Here is a 23,021-nt window from a genome sequence, read left to right on the forward strand (position 1 = left end):
ATCAAGAGTCAGATACTTAACCAACTGAGCCACCCAGGCGCCCCTCCCCCATTCTAATACTTAAAAGAAGAGAGAAGTCCATGAAAATGAGAAATTAATTAACAGACGATTTTGACAGGTAGAGGGTTTTAAGGTACATTTCAAATATTATAATGTTTACAGTACCTAAAACATACTTGTATTTTTTCATACTTTTAATGAATAACAATTGTGTTTCTAAATATCAGATGTAAGTTTAATTAAATAATTTTATGTTAAGTCCATTTCTTACCACATTTTTATTCTTCTTTGAACCATGTTGGGGATTATACGACACCCACTCCCCATCTCCCCAGGACTCTGTCTCTCAGTAGCTCCTATTTACTGAGCAGTGATTGGAGTATGAAGCTGAATTTCCCAGGCTGGACCCATGCTGTTTTGAGCCATTTCACTAATGCTCTCACCAGGGCTTCTGAGTCCCTGCTCACTGAACTCGGACCACATCAGTGTTTCACCCCTGTAATGCCCTACCATGCATTTTCCGGTTTTGAAGCCACAGAGACTTGCGAGTTCCCATCCATTTCTCCTGCTAACCACCCTTAGTTTGCCATCTACCAGCAGTTACTGGGTTATTCTCCATTCCTGTTCAGGCAGAGCCCATTCCCACCCCCCAGGCTCACTCATGACCTCTGCTCTCCACTCCTGCTCCTGCCATGAACACGGCCACCACCTCCTTCTTTCCCACATCTACTCTCCCACCTCCCAGCTGATAGGAGCCTTTAAAGCTGCTCAGGTTCTCCTACAGCAAACAAAACAAAACAAAACAACAACAACAATAACAAAAAACAGTAACAGCAAAATATGTTTTCCCTTACTTGGCCCAACAGTACCATTCTAGCTTTTGCCTCTGTCTTACTATCAAACTTTCCCAGCCAATAGCCCATACCCTCTTCTATTTTATGATCACACATTTCTTACAATGTTGAAATCTGGTATCTGACCATACCACTTCACTAAAAGTTTATTTTTAAACATTCACAGGGATTTTCTTCTTGTCAAATCTAGCTTGACCTCAGTCCTTTCCCTTGACTCTCTGTGGCATCTGTCACTACTAATCTCCCATCACCTCCAATGATTCCTAGGAGACTATACTGTCTACACCCCCTCTTACACCTCTGCTTTCAGACATTGGATGTCCCCCAGGATCACAGTCCTGGGCCCTCTTCTCATTCTGGAATCTGTCTTTTGCTCACATCTCTGGTACTCAACTAACCTCCCTATGGAAAGGACTCAGCTCCTTACCTCCAGCTCTGTCTTTAAGTCCCTGTCCTTACCTTCAAAGCAATACTTCTCAAACTATCTGTGGCGAAGGGCTAGTTATTTTTTCCCGTTACAGGTCAACACTTGTGTAAAACATAATGAAAACAAATCACAAAAAGAAAAAAAACCCTACAAAACACAAGCCCTGATTATTTTATCATCGGATTTAACATAAGCACAACCAGAATAAACCATAACATGGGAAAGAAGAAAATAATTACTATAATAGTTTTTTTAATGTTTATTTATTGAGAGAGAGAGAGAGAGAACGAGAGGGGGAAGGGCAGAGAGAGAGGGAGAGAGAGAAATCCAAGCAGCATCCGTGTTGACATGGGGCTCAATCTCAGGACCATGAATTCATGACCTGAGCTGAAATCAAGAGTGGGACACTCAACTGACTGAGCCACCCAGGCACCCCACTATAATAGTTTTTAAATGATTACTCTCTATTTGAGCACTGGCTGGCAGACTACTCCTTAAGGAGTATCGCTCCAGAGGCCTGCAGGGCATGGACTGGGCCCCTACCATTCCCTAACACATACCAACTTCCACACTTCTGTCTGCTATGGCAGCATCACATTCCACTGGGTCTAAGAGTTCTGCCTCATCTTGACTCCTCCCTCCTTTGTAACTCTACCCAATCAATTATCAACCTTTAAATTCTACTCCTTCAAATTCTTTCTTTTATCCAGCTCTTCTCCACATTGCCTGGGACAACTCTAATCCATACACTAAGACCACACACTTGAACTATTATACAACAACCCTCTAAATGAGTCTCCATAGGTGGTGAGCAGTCATTAGTGCTACTTACAATTATTTCCAGTTCTTCTTCCCCAGTCCCTAATCCTCATACATACAAGGACTGCAATTTCTGGTAGCCTGTGACTGCCATCTAGTTCTAGCCAATAAGTTATAAATGGAAGCATGAGTGTCACTTCCAGGCCTAATATTTAATTGCTAGTGCATGACCTTCCAGAGTGCTCTCTTCTCTCTTTGGGCAAACAAAACATGAGAGGGTGGCTATTCTGTCAGCCTGGATGATTATAAGTAGAGTCCCCAGTTGAGCTGTGATAGACATGCAGCATTAGCAGGAAACATACCTTTGCCTTGTTAAAACCACAAAGATTTTAGAGTTATTTGTTACTATGCTAACTTCACCTATTCTGACTCATACACTCTGTACCAAGCCTCTCCTCTCTCTAAAACCATACTTACCACGACTGATTCTTGAAGTGTGAATTTAATATCCTGGCTCTACTAAAAAAAAAAAAAAAAAAAAAAGCACCTTGAATGAATTTCTATTAAAGAAAAATGCAAACTCCTTGGCATTCAAAACTCTTACCAACCTATTTTTTCAGTCTTATCCTACCAGACTATAACCTCTCATTTCCTGAACTGTCAGGCTCCCTTCCAGTCACCCACCAACCCACGCCCCCCAAAAAGGAACACTTCCCTTCTCTCTTCTCTTTATGGTAAATAATCAATTCTATCTACTCAATCAAACTTTCCCCCACAGCTCTACCAACAGCTAACACTGAATACTTGTTAAGTGCTAGGTTTTGTTCTAAGCATTTGTCATGTATTAACTAATTTACTCCTCAAGTAACTCTATGAGATGAGTACTATTATTATTAAACTCATTTTACAGATGAGGAAACTAAAACATGCGGATTAAGTAACTCGCTCAAAACCACACAGCGAATAAATGACAAAGCCGGATGAACCCAGCAGCCCATCCTCCTAACCACTGCCCTCTACTGTTTCCAGGACACTCTGTCTCCCCTTCCACTGAACTTCCAGGACACTCTGGAGATCTCCCCAGTGCATAACCTTGTGCCCTGCATGACCAGTCACTGATGCGTGCAGGCTTTCTCTTTTAAGCTAGACTGTAAGTTCCTGAAGGTCAGGGAGCCACGTTACCATGTTTTGTATCACTCAGTAAAATGCTGCTGAAAGAGTCCCTTCTGTGATAAAAGCACAGGTCTACCAGACAGGAGATCTGTTAATCATGGTTTTCATTTTTTGTATTTGATGATGCTTTGACATCTTGGGGCCCTGCTGCCCCCAGACAGACAAGTCTTTCCAGGGCTAGCCGATATGCAAATCAACCAATCCAGAATTCACATCCCCAACCACCTCTTTTTATTTTTATCTTTTTAATTTTCTCTTTATTTTATTTTTCTTAATATAATTTATGGTCAAGTTAGCTAACACACATTGCATACAGTATGCTCTTGGTTTCGGGGGTAGATTCCCATGATTCATCGCTTACATACACCACCCAGTGCTCATCCCAACAAGTGCCCTCCTCAGTGCGCATCGCCCATTTTCCCCTCTCCCCAGCCCCCATCAACCTTCAGTTTGTTCTCTGTATTTAAGAGTCTTTTATGGGTTTGCCTCCCTCTCTGTTTGAAACTATTTTTTTCCCCTTCTCTTCCCCCATGGTCTTCTGTTCAGTTTCTCAAGTTCCACATGAGTGAAAACATAGGATATCTTTCTCTGACTGACTTATTTCACTCAGCAGAATACCTTCCAGTTCCATCCACGTCATTGCAAATGGCAGGATATATATAAACCACATCTTCTTTATCCATTCATCAGTTGATGGACATTTGGGCTCTTTCCATGATTTGGCTATTGTTCAAAGTGCTGCCATAAACATTGGGGGTATACGTGCCCCTATGAATCAGCACTCCTGTATCCTTTGGATAAATTCCTAATAGTGCAATTGCTGGGTTGTAAGGTAGTTCTATTTTTAATTTTTTGAGGAACCTCCACACTGTTTTCTAGAGCGGCTACACCAGTTTGCATTCCCAACAGTGCAAGAGGGCTCCCATTTCTCCACATCCTCACTAGCATCTGCTGTTTCCTGAGTTAATTTTAGCCACTCTGACCGGTGTGAGGTGGTATCTCAAGGTGGTTTTGATTTGTATTTCCCTGATGATGAGTGATGTTGAGCATTTTTTCATGTGTCAGTTGGCCATCTGGCTGTCTTCTTTGGAAAAGTGTCTATTCACGTCTTCTGCCCATTTCTTCACTGGATTATTTGTTTTTCATGTGTTGAGTTTGGTTAGTTTTTTATAGATCTTTGGATAATAACCCTTTATCCAATATGTTTGCAAGTGTCTTCTCCCATCCCGTCGGCTGCCTTTTAGTTTTTTTGATTGTTTCCTTTGCAGTGCAGAAGCTTTTTATCTTGATGAAGTCCCAATAGTTCATTTTTGCTTTTATTTCCCTTCCCTTTGGAGACATACTGAGTAAGAAGTTGCTCCCAACCACCTCCTTTAATACTCACACACCAAGCCAATATTCCCCCAGCCCCAATTCTTCCCAGGGCAAGCTATCAAGGACTAGGGACCACCCCAAAAGCCCAGACCCCTCCAAAAGGACTCAAACTAGCCAGTCCTAAGTCTGCTGACTTTGCCCTGCCTGGTCTTCCCCAGAAACCACAATAAAGGCTCAGGCTCCTGTTCTACCCTTGCTCTTCTGCCTCCTGACCAACCCTGGTGCTCCCATGTGTGGCCTTAGGGGTATGCCCCCTCCTCTTGGGAACTGTAAATAAGAAACTTTTCTTTCAAAGAAAACTCGTCTCCATGTCTGTCACCTGATCATACCTGATTAAAACAAATACCGGGTCCATGTTAAAACATGTTATCATCCTATCAGGAGCTCTTTGGGAATGCAAACTACATACTTGATATCAGGGAGGATTCTTAAGTCTCTCTCTTGATTCCATCAATCTCTGTGTTGTTGGAAAGAAGGATTTTCACTGGGGATAGAAGAGATAGAAAAAGGATTTTCAAGGGGGTAGAAGAGACAAATAATATAGAATAGAATATATTTGGTGAGCTTCATGTTCAGCATAAGGAAAAGAGAAGCCCCAGTTATTTTTTAATTGTCTTTCACTCTTAATTGTAACAGTTACTATCTTAGCACTGAATTGGTAACTATAATTGTAAAAACACCGAATCTTTAAATGACTCTGCATTTGTTAGCCGCCTTCTATTTTTTCCATAAGGATTAGCAGTTAAAATCCTGAATCCCACAAGGATCCGAAGATAACCATAGGGGCAACAAGGAAAGGTGAAAGCTAAGGATAGTGTAGCCTATCTGCAGCCAGTCTTGGGAAAAATAAAATCCCAGGAAAGGAGTGGGTGGAGGCAGTTCTGAGAGAGAAAACCAGGATAAGCCCCTGAAACCTGCCACCAGGAAAAGAGCATGAAGATCCTACCTTGATTTGAGAAGCAGTCTTAGCAACAAAAGCCAACGGGTTTCCTAACACTCTCCTAGCTAACTAACACTCAAAGCTAACCAGTGTGAATAAGTGCTTAATCGACACTTGTTGAACGAATACCTCAATCTTACAAAATTGAGTATAGTTTTATGACACTCATGAAGATTTAGATATAGTACACTTTGTCATCCTATTAACTTAAACTCTTTGTGTCCTTTACTATATCTCCCTTGAGACAAATATACTGCTTTTCTCCTGTAGCATAAGGTGGTACAATTTTTCAAAGTGCTCTGATACATTTCAAAGTGTTCTTGCAATATTTCTTTGGAGTATCTGCACATTCAGCCATGGACTTTGAAAAAATGCCAGAGAAACTCCCATCCCACAAATGCTCCATGTTTCAGAGGTTCCAGGAACAAAGTGTGGAAGATATCCAGATTATCGCCAGCCAGGAGAATGCCATTCACCCAAAACTTCCCTAGAATGTGTTGGTCCCAAACAAGCAACATGAATCTAAAAGTCCTTGGAAAGACCAAGAAGACCAGAGTCTTTTTCCTTTGGGGACTCAGTCAATTCAGAACTCATCTGGACTATTTAGAAATCTTTGAGAAGGAACTTGACCTTTATATCCCGGTGTGAATAACAATTAGCAAGCAACTATTGGGTGCTTGCTATGAGATAAGCAAGGCATATTAAATACATAATTTCATTTACTCCTCACTATCCAGTGAGGTCCATTATCTCCATTTTACAGATGAGTAAACTGAAGCCCAGAGAGGTTAAGATAACTTCCTTAAGTTCACAGTTATTAGATGCCATAGTTGAAATTTAGATTCTTATCGTCTGGCTCTAGACCCTAGATCAGCACTACACTGTATTACCTCAAGTACAGTCCAAGCCTAGATCAAAAATACCCATTTCAAGCGCAGCAAAGCTCATTGGATCCTAATCCTGTAAGTTGAATGACACAAGCAACAGTGAAACAGGTCAAGAACTATCCCCATATCCCCATACAAACATGGACACCCGCTGTTACCAGAGTCTTCCCCACCACTCTTAAACAACACCATATTCTGTTGTTTATGGGCAAGGGGGTTTATACTATTCTATAGATCCTACATTTCAAGGAACAACAAAATCTTCCTCATACACCAAATGCAAAGTAAATTTAAATCCTGACCTAATAACACAACTACATAAAACTGCATTATACCAAACAATGCTACATGTTTGTATTCTATGTGTTGAAGATAAAATCATGCATTCATGTAATAATGTAACATTCCATATATCCATGAATAGCCAAAATACTGTCCAGAAACCATTCTTACCATCAGACACTGGACAAGATATTCTAGGAACTGGAAGATGGTGGAACGGTATTTAAGGATGGAAATTAGAACACGAGAACACAAACCCATGTTGTAGGCCTCCTCAGCTGGCAGAAGTACCAGCCTTGTTGACATATGCGTCTTTCACGCCAACTTCCCCCACCACTCTCCAGAACAAGACAAACTCGGAATGGCTGGGAGAGCCCTCATGATACTGCCCAAGTCTTCTCTTCCAAGCTCAGTTCTTTCACCTGCTACTCACCCGACAATGGTTCTAAAACCTTCATAATCCCAGCTCATGCTCAAATTCATTCGCTGTCCTCACTGCAGAATTTGAGTACAATGGTTGAAATCAGGTAGGACTTCAGCAGAAGCAAAAGGAAGGGCTATTATTCCATGAAGTGCTTTGTACACTACAGGTCCAAGATAAATAACTATTGAACATTTTAATAGACATAATTCAGTTAATACAGCCTTTAAACATAAAAAGCCACCTGGGTGGCCCAGTCGGTTAAGCATCAAACTTCAGCTCAGGTCATGATCTCACAGTTGGTGACCTCGAGCCCCACAGTGGGTGAACTCGAGCACTGCTTTGGGTGAGCCCCGCTTCTCTCTCTCCCTCTCTGCCCCTCTTGGGATTCTCTCTCTCTCTCTCTCTCTCTACCCCTCACTGCACCCTCTCTCTCAAAAAAAAAAAATAATAATTAATTAAAAGAACTGGCTTAATATTTAATAAAGATGAGGGTTTTATCAGACCACCCAGGAATTTTTGTGCTAGGATAAAAGTTAACAAAACTTTTCAAACTCCATTAACAGAATTAATATAATTTATTATTAACTATAAATATTCATAGAGTGGAAACAAGATCTAGATTAATAGAGCTGGGTTACAGAGTTCAGTAGGGTAAAAATAAAGAAATCGGAAAAGAAAATATAGACAAAAATATCAGCTTTTTCCGTAAGATTTCCTCTTCTAGGATTCTTGAAAAACACTATTTTTAAATAGAAACTATTTTGGAAACTCAGTACTTAAAGAGGTATTGTGAAAATAGTTTATTAATGAACATTCTGCTATGGAGAAAAAGTCACTGCTCTGGCTCATAGGAAAATACATTTTACTAGCAAAAACAGATGACAGATACAGACTCCTTGAATCCATGACAACAAGAGACTCAAAATTCAGTTCCCACTCACTGCACGAGGCTCCTCTACAACACACCGACAGAAGTCATCTAGTAGCTATTCAAAGATTCCAGGTATTTCAATTTATTTTTTTTTAATTTTTTAAAAGTTCATTTCAAGAGAGAGTGAGAGTGGGATCGGTGCAGAGAAAGAGAAGAAAGAGAATCCCAACTAGGCTCTGCACTGTCAGCACAGAGCCCAATATGGGGCTCGAACCCATGAACTGGGAGGTCATGATCGGGGTCAAGATCAAGAGTCAGACACTTAACCAACTGAGCTACCCAAGTGCCCCAAAGACCTCAGGTATTTTAAAATATTGTTTAGGAGTCCAAAATATCTTTTGGAGTGATGATAATACCTGAAAATTAGACAGAGGAGATGGCTGCACAACTCTGTGAATATCCTAAAAGCCACTGAATTATACAGTTTTAGAGGCTAAATTTTATGGTATGTAAATTACATCTCAACAAAGCTCTTTGTTTAAGTAGGCTCTACACCCAATTTAGGGTTTGAATCATGACCCGGAAATCAAAAGTTGCATTCTCTACCCATAGAGCCAGCCAGGTGCCCCAAAGCTATTATTTTTAAAAGTGGCAAAAAAGAACAGCAAACTGTTTTAACAAAGTCTTACAGTGGTTTTCTTAACCATGTCCTACAAAAAATAGAAAATCTTACATAATTTAGAAAAGACTCAGTAAAAACGTATCAATGATATTAGCAAGGATTAATATAAGCTTCATGTTTTAAAAGGGCCATTTAAAAGAGATGTACATTGGGGTGCCTGGGTGGCTCAGTTGGTTAAGTATCCGACTTCGGCTCAGGTCAAGATCTCATAGTCTGTGAGTTTGAGCCCCATGTCGGGCTCTGTGCTGTCAGTTCAGAGCCTGGAGCCTTCTTCGGATCCCATGTCTCCCTCTCTCTCTGCCCCTCCCCCACTCATGCTCTGTCTGTCTCTGTCTCTCAAAAAATGAATAAACGTTAAAAAAAATTTTTTTAAATAAAAGAGACGTACATTGACTTGATAGGAACTTGTAGTTAAAGATCTATGCTACACCCAGTGCACATCTTCCAACATGGCATGGCATTTCAACCTCAGAATTTATTTGGTATATTGCTTTAAAGACTATTTCAAAAAGTGTAAGCCCTGAGTATCTCCCAAACTTCGGTCATGTATGTACCACCTTCAGTATTTTTGCCATCTTCATATCACCTTGTTATTTATTAAATACTTTTTCTTCAGTCCACTTTACCACTGACTCAACTTTTATAATATCCATGAAATCATGGATTTGACTGGCTAATTTACATTTTCCACCGTATATTAAAATGGACACATAACTATTAAAATTCAAAAGATGCTTATCCATGTACCACTTTAAATCATCTTGCACACAAGTCAGGAAAACACTGGTTTTAAAAAATCAGCTGAGCCTGGTAACATATCTGTATCTACACTTTAAAAACTGTTAAGGAAATCAGAATGTTCAAAAGCCACTTTGCAGCAAAATTTAGGACTGTGCTACTCTATGAAGGCACATTATCAGTGGGAGCCATAGGGCTGGCATTCAGCCAAGAAAACGTATTTGAGAATAACACTGGAGTGGATGGTACAGAAAGATGGCAGGCAGTAGGCCTCCATGAGGGAAACAGCTGAAAGAACAAGGATGCTAGGTCCTCTTTACAAATTCTTGGGTTCTTGCTACAGCCATGCTCTGCTTATCAAACAGAGCTGAACTTGGCAGAAGACCAACTGCCTAATGGACAGGTGGGCAGGGCTTTTTATTTATCCTGCTTCCTTCCTGCCAACACCAGTACTGAAAGCCTGCAGAAGGGCCCACTCCTAAAGTAGTACCCTAGGGCAAAGAAAGAGTCTGGGCTCTACCACACCTGTTCCTCCCATCGAGAAGAAATATGGGTTAGATTTCATTCTGAAATATTAGCACCGTAGGTGGTTTGAAACAGCTTCCTGAAAGGAGCTTACCCCCATTCCTGATGGGGGATGTCATGATACCATGCCCTCACACCCCTCAAAAAAAAAAAACACCCTGAAGACACTGGATATTTAACCACTTTTTTTTCACACTGCAAAGAGGACTACCTCTTTTTGTAGTTATCTATCCTAAATAGGTGACACAATTACAAGTCACTGCCTTTATTCTTATTCATTTCAAGAAGCCCTGAGTCCTAGGTAGTGAGGCATAGAGAAAGCCGGTAACTGAGGCTGTCTCCAAAGAGAACTGGGAGAGGGAAGAGGGGAGGGTGAGAGAGAGAGAGAGATGCTTCCTGCCCCAATTTTTGTTCTTGAATCATTTTTCTGGTAACTAGATAAAATAATTTTTATATAATTCTATGCAGTAAAAAATCATACATCATTTTAGATAAATCTACTCCTGCCCCAACAGTGAACTTAGGGTACTAGCCTATAGGCACACTGACACAGTATTTTCTTAATACTATTGATCCCTTTTTGGCTTCTAACACATGGCTTGGAGACTGCAAAAAGATATACTTTTCCAGTATTTTCTCAATTAAATCCATTCCTTTTCTGTATAAAGTTTTAATATGTAGCCCCATAACTATAAACATAGGCTTCCTAAAGACTATTTGGAAAACATGAACTATATAACAACAAATTTTTTAATCTGACTGGTTTTGTGTTATAATGTTATACTGTCCAACTGGCCTTTGGGGGGCATCTTTAACCTAGGAAGGAAACTCATGATTTCTAGAACTTTATCCCAAGCATCTCTATACAATTTACCAGTGAGTATTAAATATTCAGAGAGCTTCACTGCTAGCAATTAAGATTCATATCTGTGAATATCTTCAGCAATTCAGGAACACATCTGTATCTTAGAACTCCTCAAGGATAAAATTGTAATCCAATAAATTACTGCTCTTCTCAAAGATCTAGCACAGTGTTTCTCAAAGCGTAGGCTGAGGATCACATGCATAAGAATGATCTGGTGAGGGGCACCTGGGTGGCTCAATCCATTAAGTGTCTGATTCTTGATTTCGGCATAGGTCATGATCTCATGATCATGGTGGGGTCAAGCCCCGTGTCATGTTCTGCAAGGACAGCACAGAACCTACTTGGGGTTGTCTCTCTCCCTCTCTCTGCCCTTGCCCTGCTCATGTGCTCTTACTCAAAATAAAGAAACTTAAAAAAAAAAAAAAATAAGATCTCGTTAAAATACCAACTAGTGAGCTCCAAGAATGTGCATTTCTAACAAATTCCATATTGACGCTGCTGGTCTAGCAACCAGACTTTGAGAACCACTGGCTTAATCTAACTCTGGTTATAGTAACTCTGGTCTCTTCCCAATCAACTCTGTTTAGGATTCACTGTGGAGTTCAATGATGCTAAAAAATGGCTCCACTTGGCAAATTCTCTAACCACTTTCCATAGGGCTTCTTGTGTAAGACTCTTCTCAGTATCTTCAAGAAGTTTCCATCATTCAGAACTTGTAGTATGGGTGAAAAGTTTGTCCTTTCTTGGCATCTGCAGGGATAAATACCCTTCACATCCCTCCCCTACTTCCTGGACTCTGTCTGACCTTACAGCCCCCACTTCCCACCCTGCGTGGACAACCTTCTGTCCTCTATAGGAAACAATACTTCCTACAGCAGGAAAGCTGTAGGAAAGGCAAGAGGTCACTCTGTTCCTCTTAGGAAACTACATTTCCTTTAGCCAGAAATCAAGACAGACTCCCTCTACTTAGTGATTTATTTGGTGATTGTCACAGGGCTACAGCTACAGACAACCAAGGACAAGGAAACGAGTACTGTACCCAAAGGCAAAATTTGACAAAATTAGATTCTTTAGAAATAGCATTCAGATCTCAATATTTACACTCTGCTCTTCCATGGGAATAAGTATATAACAGATTTCTCCATTGAGAGATAGGTCCACAATTTACACACTACAAACAGGTGTCCCTTTCTCTGTAAATGGCTTTCAAATCCATCTCACTGAGGTTTAAAATATACTCCTAGTGATTATCATGGTCTCAGTGGTGAACTGAACATATATGCAGTTCATCCTTCCCAAGAAAAGAGATTTCAACTAATTCCTAGAAACTGAAAAGCATTTGGGAGAAAGATAGAAAGAAAACATATTTGATATAGCTTCAATATCTTAGAAGATCTCCAGGATCTCCACTCTCTTTTCAATTTGAATATACAACTGAACATATGTAATTGGAGACCATGTTAAAATTAATTAGGATGATTTAAAAGGCAGGTTAAACAGTTTATTTTTCAGGGCACCTGGGTGGCTCAGTTAAGCATCCGACTTCGGCTCAGGTCATGATCTTGCGGTTTGTGAGTTCAAGTCCTGCATCGGGCTCTGTGCTGACAGCTCAGAGCCTGGAGTCTGCCTCAGATTCTGTGTCTCCCCTTCTCTCTGCCCCTCCCATGCTCTTGCTCTGTTTCTCTCTGTTTTGCAATAATAAATAAACGTTAAAAAAAAAGAATTAAAGGGGCGCCTGGGTGGTGCAGTCGGTTAAGCGTCCAACTTCAGCCAGGTCACGATCTCGCGGTCCAGGAGTTCGAGCCCCGCGTCAGGCTCTGGGCTGATGGCTCAGAGACTGGAGCCTGTTTCCGATTCTGTGTCTCCCTCTCTCTCTGCCCCTCCCCCGTTCATGCTCTGTCTCTCTCTGTCCCAAAAATAAATAAACGTTGGGAAAAAAAAAAAAAAGAATACAAAAAACAATTTATTTTTCTTTGAGACTTCGATATATGCTTAAGGAAAAAGTGTAGACCTGGGGAATGATACAGAACAATAGCAACAGGGAAGGATATTTATAAAAAAAAAAATTTTAATGTTTTTTATTTTTGAGACAGACACTGACAGAATGCAAGTGGGTTAGGGGCAGAGAGAGAAGGAGCCAAAGCAGGCTCCAGGCTCTGAGCTGTCAGCACAGAGCCAGACACGGGGCTCGAACCCACAATCTGCGAGATCATGACCTGAGCCAAAGTCAGATGCTCAACCAACTGAACCACCGAGGTGCCCCAACAGGGAAGGATATTTTTAGGAAAGTTTTCAATTAGCAATAATCACGCCTCAGATAAACCTCATTGGCTACGATACTGCCACTGCGCAAAGCTGGAAGGATATTTTTAAAATGTTAGCCATAAACTGGTTAAATGCTGCAAATACTGCATAACATTAACAATTTACCAAGGAGTGTGAAAAATATGACTTTCTTAAATCATTGTAAGAAAATGACTAAACAAAACATATTCTATGACCATGGTATTTCCAGAACCTAAAACACTCTATTAGAAAAGTCATTAAACCATGTTCAGAATCAAAATGATTTGTTACTAACAACAAAGTCCTTGGGCATACGTGTGTTCGAATGCCATCACTGAAGAATCTTATATTTGTCCAATACTGAGTGTGGTTGCAGACTGAGCACAAAAATCGTCAAGTGTCATCCACCGCTAGAGAACAACCGATGGGGATGTAATGCTGCTGCTTTTTAAAGCACAACTTCTGCGGTAAAATGTTTCTGGCCTGCTTTTGTACTTAGGATGAATGTCCATTTTCGTGGTTTGGAGAGAATAACTCATTTCTCCTTTGAGGTGTTAGATCCTAAATACCAAAATTAAGTCCTCAAGAAAAACTGGTCATCGTTCTTTATTGAAGTAACAGATTAATCTTTTTCTTGGAAATCCTCATATTTAAGTATAGAAATAAGGTCATAAAAAATCAGTTCATCACCATTAGGGGATTTAGCCATAATAGGATATTCCTAGACAGAGCTACTTATTATACTAGATCAAATATAGTATAATACTGATCAAATAGATCAGCACTCACAAAAAATAATTCATGTAAGAATCAAGTAAAAATGTCAAGGCTTTTAATGCCACCTACTTACTTCCTATTTTGCAAGACAATACTTGGGATATTACAATAAAACCTACATCAGCTGATATCTGTGGATAAGTTTTTTTTTTAATGCCTTGTAAAAGAGGTGGGAGTTATTGCACTCTTTCTTGATGAATAATGCAAAGTAAGCATTATTACATAGGAAAAAGCATCTAAAGGTATATTCCATGAATATGTCCAGCTTACTGAGTCCACTGTAATTACTTCTCAATCAACACCACACATACATATAATCACAGCTTAAAAATAAATATGAAACAGGGGCGCCTGGGTGGCTCAGTCGGTTGGGTGTCCGACTTCGGCTCAGGTCATGATCTCACAGCTTGTGGGTTCGCGCCCCACGTAGGGATCTGTGCTGACAGCTCAGAGCCTGGAGCCTGCTTCAGATTCTGTGTCTCCCTCTCTCTCTGCCCCTCCCCTGCTCACACTCTGTGTCCCTCTCTCTCTCTCTCAAAAATAAACATTAAAAAAAATTTTTAAATAATAAATATAAAAAAATAAAGAGCAAAAGAGAAAACAATGGGGTGGGGGAAGGCAAGGGAAAAGAAGAACATCTCTAAGAGGTTGTAAGATTTAAGGATATGTTGATACGTCTTCTGCCAAAGATAGCAGACTTCATAATGAGGTGCCCAAATGCAAAAGAAATACCCTGAAATTAGGTCACACAGCACAGAACCTGGGCTTATTGAAAAGTAATATACTTATAAGTAAAGGATCACAAAATCAGATCAAAAAAATATTGAAAAAGAAACAAAAAAGAACTCACCTAAAAAATACTACAAAAACCAAGCTGAATAAATTCCATGACTTTAAAAAAAAATTTTTTTTTTTACATTTATTCATTTTTGAAAGACACAGAGAGAGAGACAGCATGAGCTATGGAGGGGCAGAGAGAGAAGGAGACAGAATCTGAAGTAGGTTCCAGGCTCTAAGCTGTCAGCACAGAGCCTGATGCGGGGCCAGAACCCACAAACCATGAGATCATGATCTGAGCTGAAGTCGGATACTGAGCCACCCACGTGCCCCCCCTGCCCCCACCATGACTTTTTAAAACAGTACAGAAGGAAGGTCCATGGTCAGGGAACTGATAATGTTAGAAAAAGAACTGAGAAACACTTAATGGATAGAGTAAAGAAACAAACATCCAAAAAATCAGTTCTGGCAGCTGCTTTCCCAGCTTGTTCCATAACTATAGGCTTTCTCTCTCTCCCCAAATTACCTACTCAGTGCCAACAACCTTTGCCTTCACTCCATTCGGTGAACCAATGGTCCATTCTTGACATTTTCACTACTTGGAACAGTTCCATCACTTAAATACTTCATTTCCATAATCTTATATCAGAGCATGGCCTCCTATTCTCCCTATTCTTTCTCTTAATTATTCACCAACTCTTATTATATTGAAACTCCAGTCCCTCAGCTTTTCCATTATCTTCAATGCATCTGCTCCCTCTGGTTCTAGGACAGAGGCTCCAATCGGGGAGTGATTTTGCCCCTCAGAGGGTATCTGGCAATGTTTGGAGATATTTTTGATGGTCACAACTAGAGGGGAAGGCATATAGTAGGTAGAGGCCAAGAAGGCTAAACATCCTACACCGCACAAAACAGCCCTACAGCTTCTACATTTCTGAAGTTGAGAATCTCTACTCTGTGGTCTTCTTTAGATAATGTGGTTCCTTTCTTCAATCACTCTTAGAACATTTTAACCTCAATTCTCTTGCTCTTTCATCCTTCTGATACCTATTCTATAAAACCTTTCAACCAACTGAACACCCAAGTTTTCTACTTCTAAAGTCAGTGTACTGAACTCAACCAAAGCTAAAGAAATAAATTATTAAATAAATATCACACGACCATGCAAAAGGTGGATGCTACATATTCACAGATTCCAACCTCAATGAGACCCCCAGCATTACCAGGCAGGCAACCTTTCATGTGTTTCTCTCTAGTTGCCCCCTCAACTCCTGTTCTTTCCCCTCAGTGACTACTCTAAACTTTTACCTCTATCCCCAATCCTCCACCAAATCAGCACTCAGTATCAGCAAATTTACCCGTTTCATTTACGAAAGTTTGCTACCATCAGATAAGAATTTTCCCATATTCCCTCCCCACCTACAAACTTATTCACATTTATCCCCACCCTTTCCCAAGCAGTCCCTTCCAGGAAGGTGGAGTAAGTGTCCTTCCTGTCCCAGGACTCCCCGATCACAGCCTGTGACATCCTCTCCCACTGGCCTTCTCTGGAACCCTGCTTCATCAATCATCCAGCCCCTAAGGCCCCTCCCTCAACTTCATCCTCTCTCTCTCCACCCTTTACATCTCAGAAATAAGTGATTGTTCCAATCTCTTCTTGGGGGGGGGGGCAGGAAACATGAACAAAAACCCTTCCTTACTCCCACATTCCCCTCCAGCTCTTCTCTCTCTCTCCCCTCACAGCCAAATTCCTAAAAAGGACTGTCTTCACTCCCCACCCCCATTATTCCGTCTCCCTTCCAGTCCACTGCTTACATCCTACCGTGCCACAAAAATTCCACAGTGGAGGCAAATGACTTCCTATTTATCAACTGCAGTAGGTTCTTCCAGTCCTGAATTCTGGAGCATTAACACACATGACCGTACCCTCCTTAAATTTCTCTCCTCTTTTGGTATTTGTGATACCATTCTCCTCTATCCCTTCCTGCCAGTTTGGTGCTTCCTTCTCCCCCTTCGTAGATGTTGGTGTGTCCTCCAGCTCTAGCTTCAGTTTTTCTCATGTGCAATCCATGCTCTATTCACTCTGACCTCATACACCCAGTCCCGATCTCCTCTAAGTTTTCCTAGTGAACAACACCACCATCTACTCAGTAATCCAAGTACCCCAGATTTCTTACTCTCAGCCACACGTGAACAATTGCAAAGTCTTACTGATTTAACTTGAATATCTCTTGAATCCATCATATCAATTCATTCTCTTGGCAACCTATCCAATTCAAGTCATTCTCTCTCACCTAGAACGTATTATAAGATTAAGTACATATGAGTAAAAATGGGAGTCCCTCTTACAAGTAAGGATGCTACATACATACAATGAGGTATGATTAAAAAGAACACAGAACATTGGAACTCTTTTTAAAAAAATGGATTCTAATACCGTTTGAATATAGGGAAATCATTTAAGCATCCCAGGCTTCAGATTCCCAACTGCTGAATGAAGGGTATGAGAGAAATATCTAAGGACCCTTTGCACCCTTAACATTCATTCTATAATTCTATTTCCACCAGACATTACTCAGACAGACAGTTGATACCTCCAAATATGCACCATACTTGCTACATATGCAAAACATTATTACTGCAAATGAAATAGGCTGATATATCTCTCTTTTGCTGCCAAAATCGATCAAGCATATCCCAATTCCCATCAGTTTCAAAAACCAAACCTTCAACTGCAAGTGTCAAAGAAATAAAATGTAAACAAAGGAAAAAGCCAAGAAAAAATTATAATGAAATTGATTATATATATAAAAATGTTACTGAAGATAATTTCTTCAGGAATCAAACCATGCAGAGTAATGAGTTAGCAACAAAATGAATGTGCCATAAACCATCCTGACAGTAACATTATAAACAAAAAACTCTTTTTACACACAGAAAAAGAGTGCGGGAATTGTGCGACATCTAAAGTCAAATGCCAACAAAATATATATGCAATATGAGATCTTAAAACGTTTCAAAATCTGTTTTTTCAAAGACCGGCTCTCAGAGAAAGATAATATGAACTAAGCTTTGAAAATGCAGTTTGAATGTCATTCAAATGTTATCGCCCAGCCAAAGAAGAAGCACCTGTCATCCTTTTGACAATTTGGGCTCAGAGGCTCTTCTGTTACCTACTGAGCTCAGAAGTAATGTTCTATTTTAAAAACAGTATAAAAAGAGAAGGTAGAGGAAGAGTGTGGCAGGCAAGAGAATTTACCTTGCAAAATTGGTAGTGAGCCAAATGTCAACACAAAACATAGGATAAATCAACTCTGGAGCCACCCAGCCTGAGTTCAAATCCCAATTTCACCACTTTGCCAGCCTTGCAATTTTAACAATTCAATTACTTTTCTCTGTGCCTGGTTTCTTCATCTATAAAAGAGAATGGTGATAGTACCTACTTCACAGGTAAAGTGCTTGGAATAATGCCAGGCATGCTGTAAACACTATAGAAATACTATGTAATGTTATCATGATTATTATTTCCCTTATTATATTTAGACTAAATAATAGGTGAGAAGAAAAATTACACTATAATGCATGCTCAAGCTCCAGTTTAACACTATTACCAGGCATTTTGTTTACTGTTCAATAACATTATTTCAAGTATTTCCATTCCCATCCTCTAGAAGTTCACAAACCAAATCACCAAGTATTAAATTCATACTATATGGAATGAGAAGTCTATAAAAGCATGATTCAATATACATCAAAAGTATATGCTATATACATACAATGGAATGTTACTCAGCCATAAAAGGAATGAAATTCTGATAGATGCTACCACACAGATGAACTCTACTACAACATGGGTGAACACTGAAAATATATGAAGTGAAATAAACCAGATACAAAAGGATAGTGTGTGACTCCACCTAGAATAGGTAAATTCATAGAAACAGAAAGTAGAATAGAGGTTACCAGGGGCTGGGGGGAGGGGGGAGAGGGGAATAGGGAATCATTTTTTCATGGGTATAGAGTTTCTGTTTGGAATGATGAAAAAAATATGGAAATGGATAATGGTGATAATTAAACAATACTACAAATGTGCTTAATTGCAATGAATTATATGCTTAAAAATGGTTACAATAGTTAATTTTATATTATGAATATTTTACCACAATCAAAATCTTCAAAACATACAACCTACATTTTCAACAGGAAGTTTTAACATGAGTATCAGCTTTAATGGTACTAAAATTAAAAAAGTAGATCACTTATTCTCAAGTTCCTGACTAGGGATACCAAAGGAGTCAATATCAACTCCTAGCTTGAACTTGGTTTAAAATACATGCTTGAAAATGGGTACACATTTTGTAAATTCAATACGGAACATTATTTCATTTTGCTTATAGTCAATTTTTTTAGCTCATTGAAGACAGAAAAAAGAGAATTACACTGAGAAGGTAGCTTTATATGTGACCAATGCATAATGGTAGTTCTATGAGGAGGTATTTATCCACATAGAATCATAACATGAGAGCAACAGCATACCTGTGCAGAGCACAATAAACAGATGTATAAATCAACTGGTATTCAATTCAAAAGTAGAGTGGGTTCCCATATATTGGTAAACCATAATTTAAACCACTGAAATATCCCCCAAATTCAAAACAGAAATTAAAAGTCTATTAAATACATATAATAACATGAAATATTTGAAGTCTTCACTCCAAACAGTGCAACCAAAAAGCATATTGCAAAGACAAAATGAAAGTAAATTTAATAAATTAGCATTTTCCCAGAATGGCTAAGGTTAAGGCACTCTAGTTAGGATAATTTAATTCTCCAGTAAACTCATAAATATTATATATCAAATATCATTCAAAGAATAACAATTTTCAGAGAACTAGAATGCAATTTTCAAAGAACCTAAGGCCCAAACTAGACTAATAATATTAGCAAACACTTACATGGCTCTTCCAATATGCCTGATTTGTTCTAAGCTCTTTTCATAAACTAACTCACTTTATCCTCACAACATCTTCTGATAAAAAGTATCTTATTATTCCCATTTTACAAATGAGAAAATTGAGATGTAGAGGGGTCAACTGTCCTGTCTGGGCTCACTGAGCTGCTAGTAAGTGACAGAGCTAGGACCTGAATAATGGAAGTGTGGTTCCCCAGTCCCTGAATGTTTTTATTTTTTTAATGTTTATTTATTTATTTTGAGAGAGAGAGAGAGAGAGAGAGAAGGCAAAGGGCAGAGGGAGAGACAGAGGCAGAGGGAGAGGGAGAAAAAAATCCCAAGCAGGCTCCATGCAGCCAGCGCAGATCCCAACGAGGGGCCTTAACTCACAAAGCGTGAGATCATGACAGCCACCCAGGAGCCACCCCACGCTCCCCCCAACCCCATCCCTGCTTTTAATCACTATGGTTTACTATCTCTTGGTGACAGTGAGGAATGGAATACATAAAGTATAGGTAAACTCCAAATGCAAAGCAGTTTGGGTGGTTAAATATAATAAAATCTCTGAGGAAATTACCAAATTATAACACAGGACAGTAAGAGGGCACTTGTTGGGATGAGCACTGGATGTTGTATGTAAATGATGAACCACAGGAATCTACCCCAAAAACCAAGAGCACATTTCACACACTGTATGTTAGCCAATTTGACAATAAATTATATTATAAATAAATAAAAATAAAAAATAAATTTAAAAAATTTTAATTAAAAAAATAAAATGACTGCTCTGAGCAGCATCAAGGTGGTTCAGTCAGTTGAACGTCAGACTTCAGCTCAGGTCATGATCTCATGGTTTGTGAGTTCGAGTCCCACATTGGGCTCTCTGCTGTTAGCACAGAGCCCACTTCAGATCCTCTGTCCCCCTCACTGTGCCCCTCCCCTGCTTGAACTCTCTCCAAAATAAATAAATATTAAAGAATAAATAAATAAAATGACTGCTCTAGGACATTAAGAAAAGATTAAAATACATCAGTATACTTAGTATTTAAGAAGGCAAGGAATTGTTTAGGACATTTAAAATTTTTCTATCCAAAATAGTCAATAGGATTTTCAATTCTTAAAGGGGTAAAACTTTCCAAAATCATGAATTACACATTCCCTGAGGGGTCTAAAAAGAAGAAAGAATGGTTGTACTGAGCAATCTTGCTTCCCACTTATCTCATTCTTTTTATTTTATTTTCTTTTAACGTTTATTTATTTTTTTTGAGACAGAGAGAGACAGAGCATGAACAGGGGAGGGTCAGAGAGAGGGAGACACAGAATCTGAAACAGGCTCCAGGCTCTGAGCTGTCAGCACAGAGCCCGACGCTCGAACTCACGGACCTGGAGATCATGACCTGAGCCGAAGTCAGCCGCTCAACCGACTGAGCCACCCAGGCGCCCCCAACTTATCTCATTCTTAAGGATTGTGTGTGTGTGTGTGTGTGTGTGTGTGTGTGTGTGTGTGTGTGTGTGTAGGGGGAATCATAAGCTTTCCAGGCATTTTAATTCCAGGTATATAAGAACTTAATACTAAAGATATTACAAAGTATCAAATCATTTAGATAGATGAGTGAATAAACTCACACAATTAGATGTGACTACTGTAAAAAGGCTGGAATTTTATCATTTATAGTAGAGTCATTTAAAAACAAACAAACAAAAAAAAGGTATATGCTTTGAAGTCATACACGGACCTGAACTTAAAGCCTGGCTCCAGCATTTAGTTAGAGTTTTTGGCAAGTTAACCTCACATACCTGCGCTCATTTCCTTCTCTGTAAATTGAGTATTAGTAATTCCTAACTCACACAAGGTTGTTGTGTGAGCTAAGAAGAAAACATATGCAAAGTGTCAAATGAAGTCCCTGAGACACAGCAGATGGTTAACAATGAGTGACTATTATTATTCCATAACCTTATTCTACTTTGTCCCCCTAATATTAGAAGAATCTAATCTTACCAATTAGCAAGTAATTGGCAGGCTTCTCAAAATTATATGAAGATATGCTCTATTCAAAAATGGAATATACTTAAAGACAAACACAAAACCAAACCATCACTAGATCATAGATTTCAGAATCCTGCCTTTCCTCCCATATCTATTCTGGTTGGTTTTGTAACAACCGGTGTCCCATTATCAACAATATGATTTTTTTTTTCTGTCTAAACATTCCCAGTGGGGTTCTGATACTTATTTTGCTGACTAACTTTGCAAAGGTACTTGTCACCACCGCTTGAAAACCAAAAAGAAAACTAGGAATAAAGAATATTTTAATGAGATGCTGTAACTGTTCCATCCATCTCAGCAGTTGATTGGATCCCATGTGGATCATTTATTATCACACTAGATTTTCACATTCCTTCGCCACTCCCTTATTCAACAAATACGTGCGTTAAGGAGTAAAACTGACTGACAGAAAGAATACTCTTTAGGGACACCAAAATTCAAAGCTTGGTGATCTCAGTAAGGATTCTTGGGGCGGGTGTTGGGGGTGGTACAGGGTTGGGGGGCAGGGAAGGTGGTTGGGCTTCACTGCAAGTGGAAATTAAGAGACCTGTAAACTGTTTTTGTCTCCTTAAACACGACTGTAGATGAGTCTTGTGGAGCTAGGAGCGGAGAGGTGGGGGGGGGGGGGGGCGGGGAGTGGGCCTGGAGGCAAAAGAAGGAGACAAATGCAGGCTGAAGAAGGGTCTGTGTCAGTGGGGAGAGGAGAGGTCAGTGCCCATCGCCACCCCAAGAGCTGACGCGGAGAGAAGTGGCAGCTCAGCCCAAGTCCCCAGGACGGGTTCAGCCTCAGGAGTCTGAGACGACTCAGAGGGGATAGGGACCCCACCGACGGAAGATGAGGATTGAGGAGGGTTCCCGGTCGCCTCTAGAACAGGATGCTGCTGTCCCCACCGCCATCGCGGCGCGAAAGGAGAGGAAGGCAAGGACCCAACTGGGAGCGTACAGGTTACCTGTGTCAGTCGCCTGCCCACCGGTCTCCACTTCCGCAGACTCTGGGTTACCACGGGCTACCCCGGCCGCGTCGAGTGACGTCATCCACGCGCGCCCGGGCCGCTGCCGGCCCGGTCCACCCCTTCAGGAAGACTGGGCGGAGTCTCCGAGGGGAGGTCTGCGCAAGCGCAGAGCTGCGGCGAGCGTGGGCTGGTGGGGAATGGTCGGCGGGTTTTGGGAAGTGTGGGGTTGCCCTTGTTTCTGGATTATTTCTAATTGCAAAGTCTTACAAGTATTTAGGAAAGGAAAAGTTACTGAATTACAGTAGTGCACTTTTTTCCTTTTTTTTTTCGGCCTCTGTTATATATGAGTGTAGTGTACATATTCACTCCACCACAATTTATTAAAATCCAACTATGTGCCCGGCAAGCAGTCTGGATACGGCAGTGCAC

At 40.2% G+C, this 23,021-nt stretch overlaps 1 protein-coding gene and 1 non-coding gene across 11 annotated transcripts in view; both read right to left on the bottom strand.

Moving 5' to 3' along the window:
• AOPEP (aminopeptidase O (putative)) overlaps positions 1-22,701 on the bottom strand; it is a 341,245-nt gene extending 318,544 nt beyond the window's left edge. For 2 of the 10 annotated variants that reach the window (XR_008291206.1, XM_053205176.1), the window contains exon 1: positions 4,917-5,044. The gene's annotated coding sequence lies outside the window, so the exon portion shown is untranslated. Of the gene's footprint in view, positions 1-4,916; positions 5,045-22,589 lie in introns of those variants that run through there. The other 8 variants (XM_053205178.1, XM_053205179.1, XR_008291205.1 and 5 more) reach the window with 7 other exon arrangements.
• Positions 13,014-13,158, bottom strand: LOC113596164 (U4 spliceosomal RNA). Its single transcript, XR_003416904.1, has one exon. It is a non-coding gene; the product is annotated as a U4 spliceosomal RNA (small nuclear RNA).
• Positions 22,702-23,021: the final 320 nt, after the last annotated feature.

Source organism: Acinonyx jubatus, chromosome D4 (assembly GCF_027475565.1).
Source record: "Acinonyx jubatus isolate Ajub_Pintada_27869175 chromosome D4, VMU_Ajub_asm_v1.0, whole genome shotgun sequence".
NCBI classification, from domain to species: Eukaryota; Metazoa; Chordata; class Mammalia; order Carnivora; family Felidae; genus Acinonyx; species Acinonyx jubatus.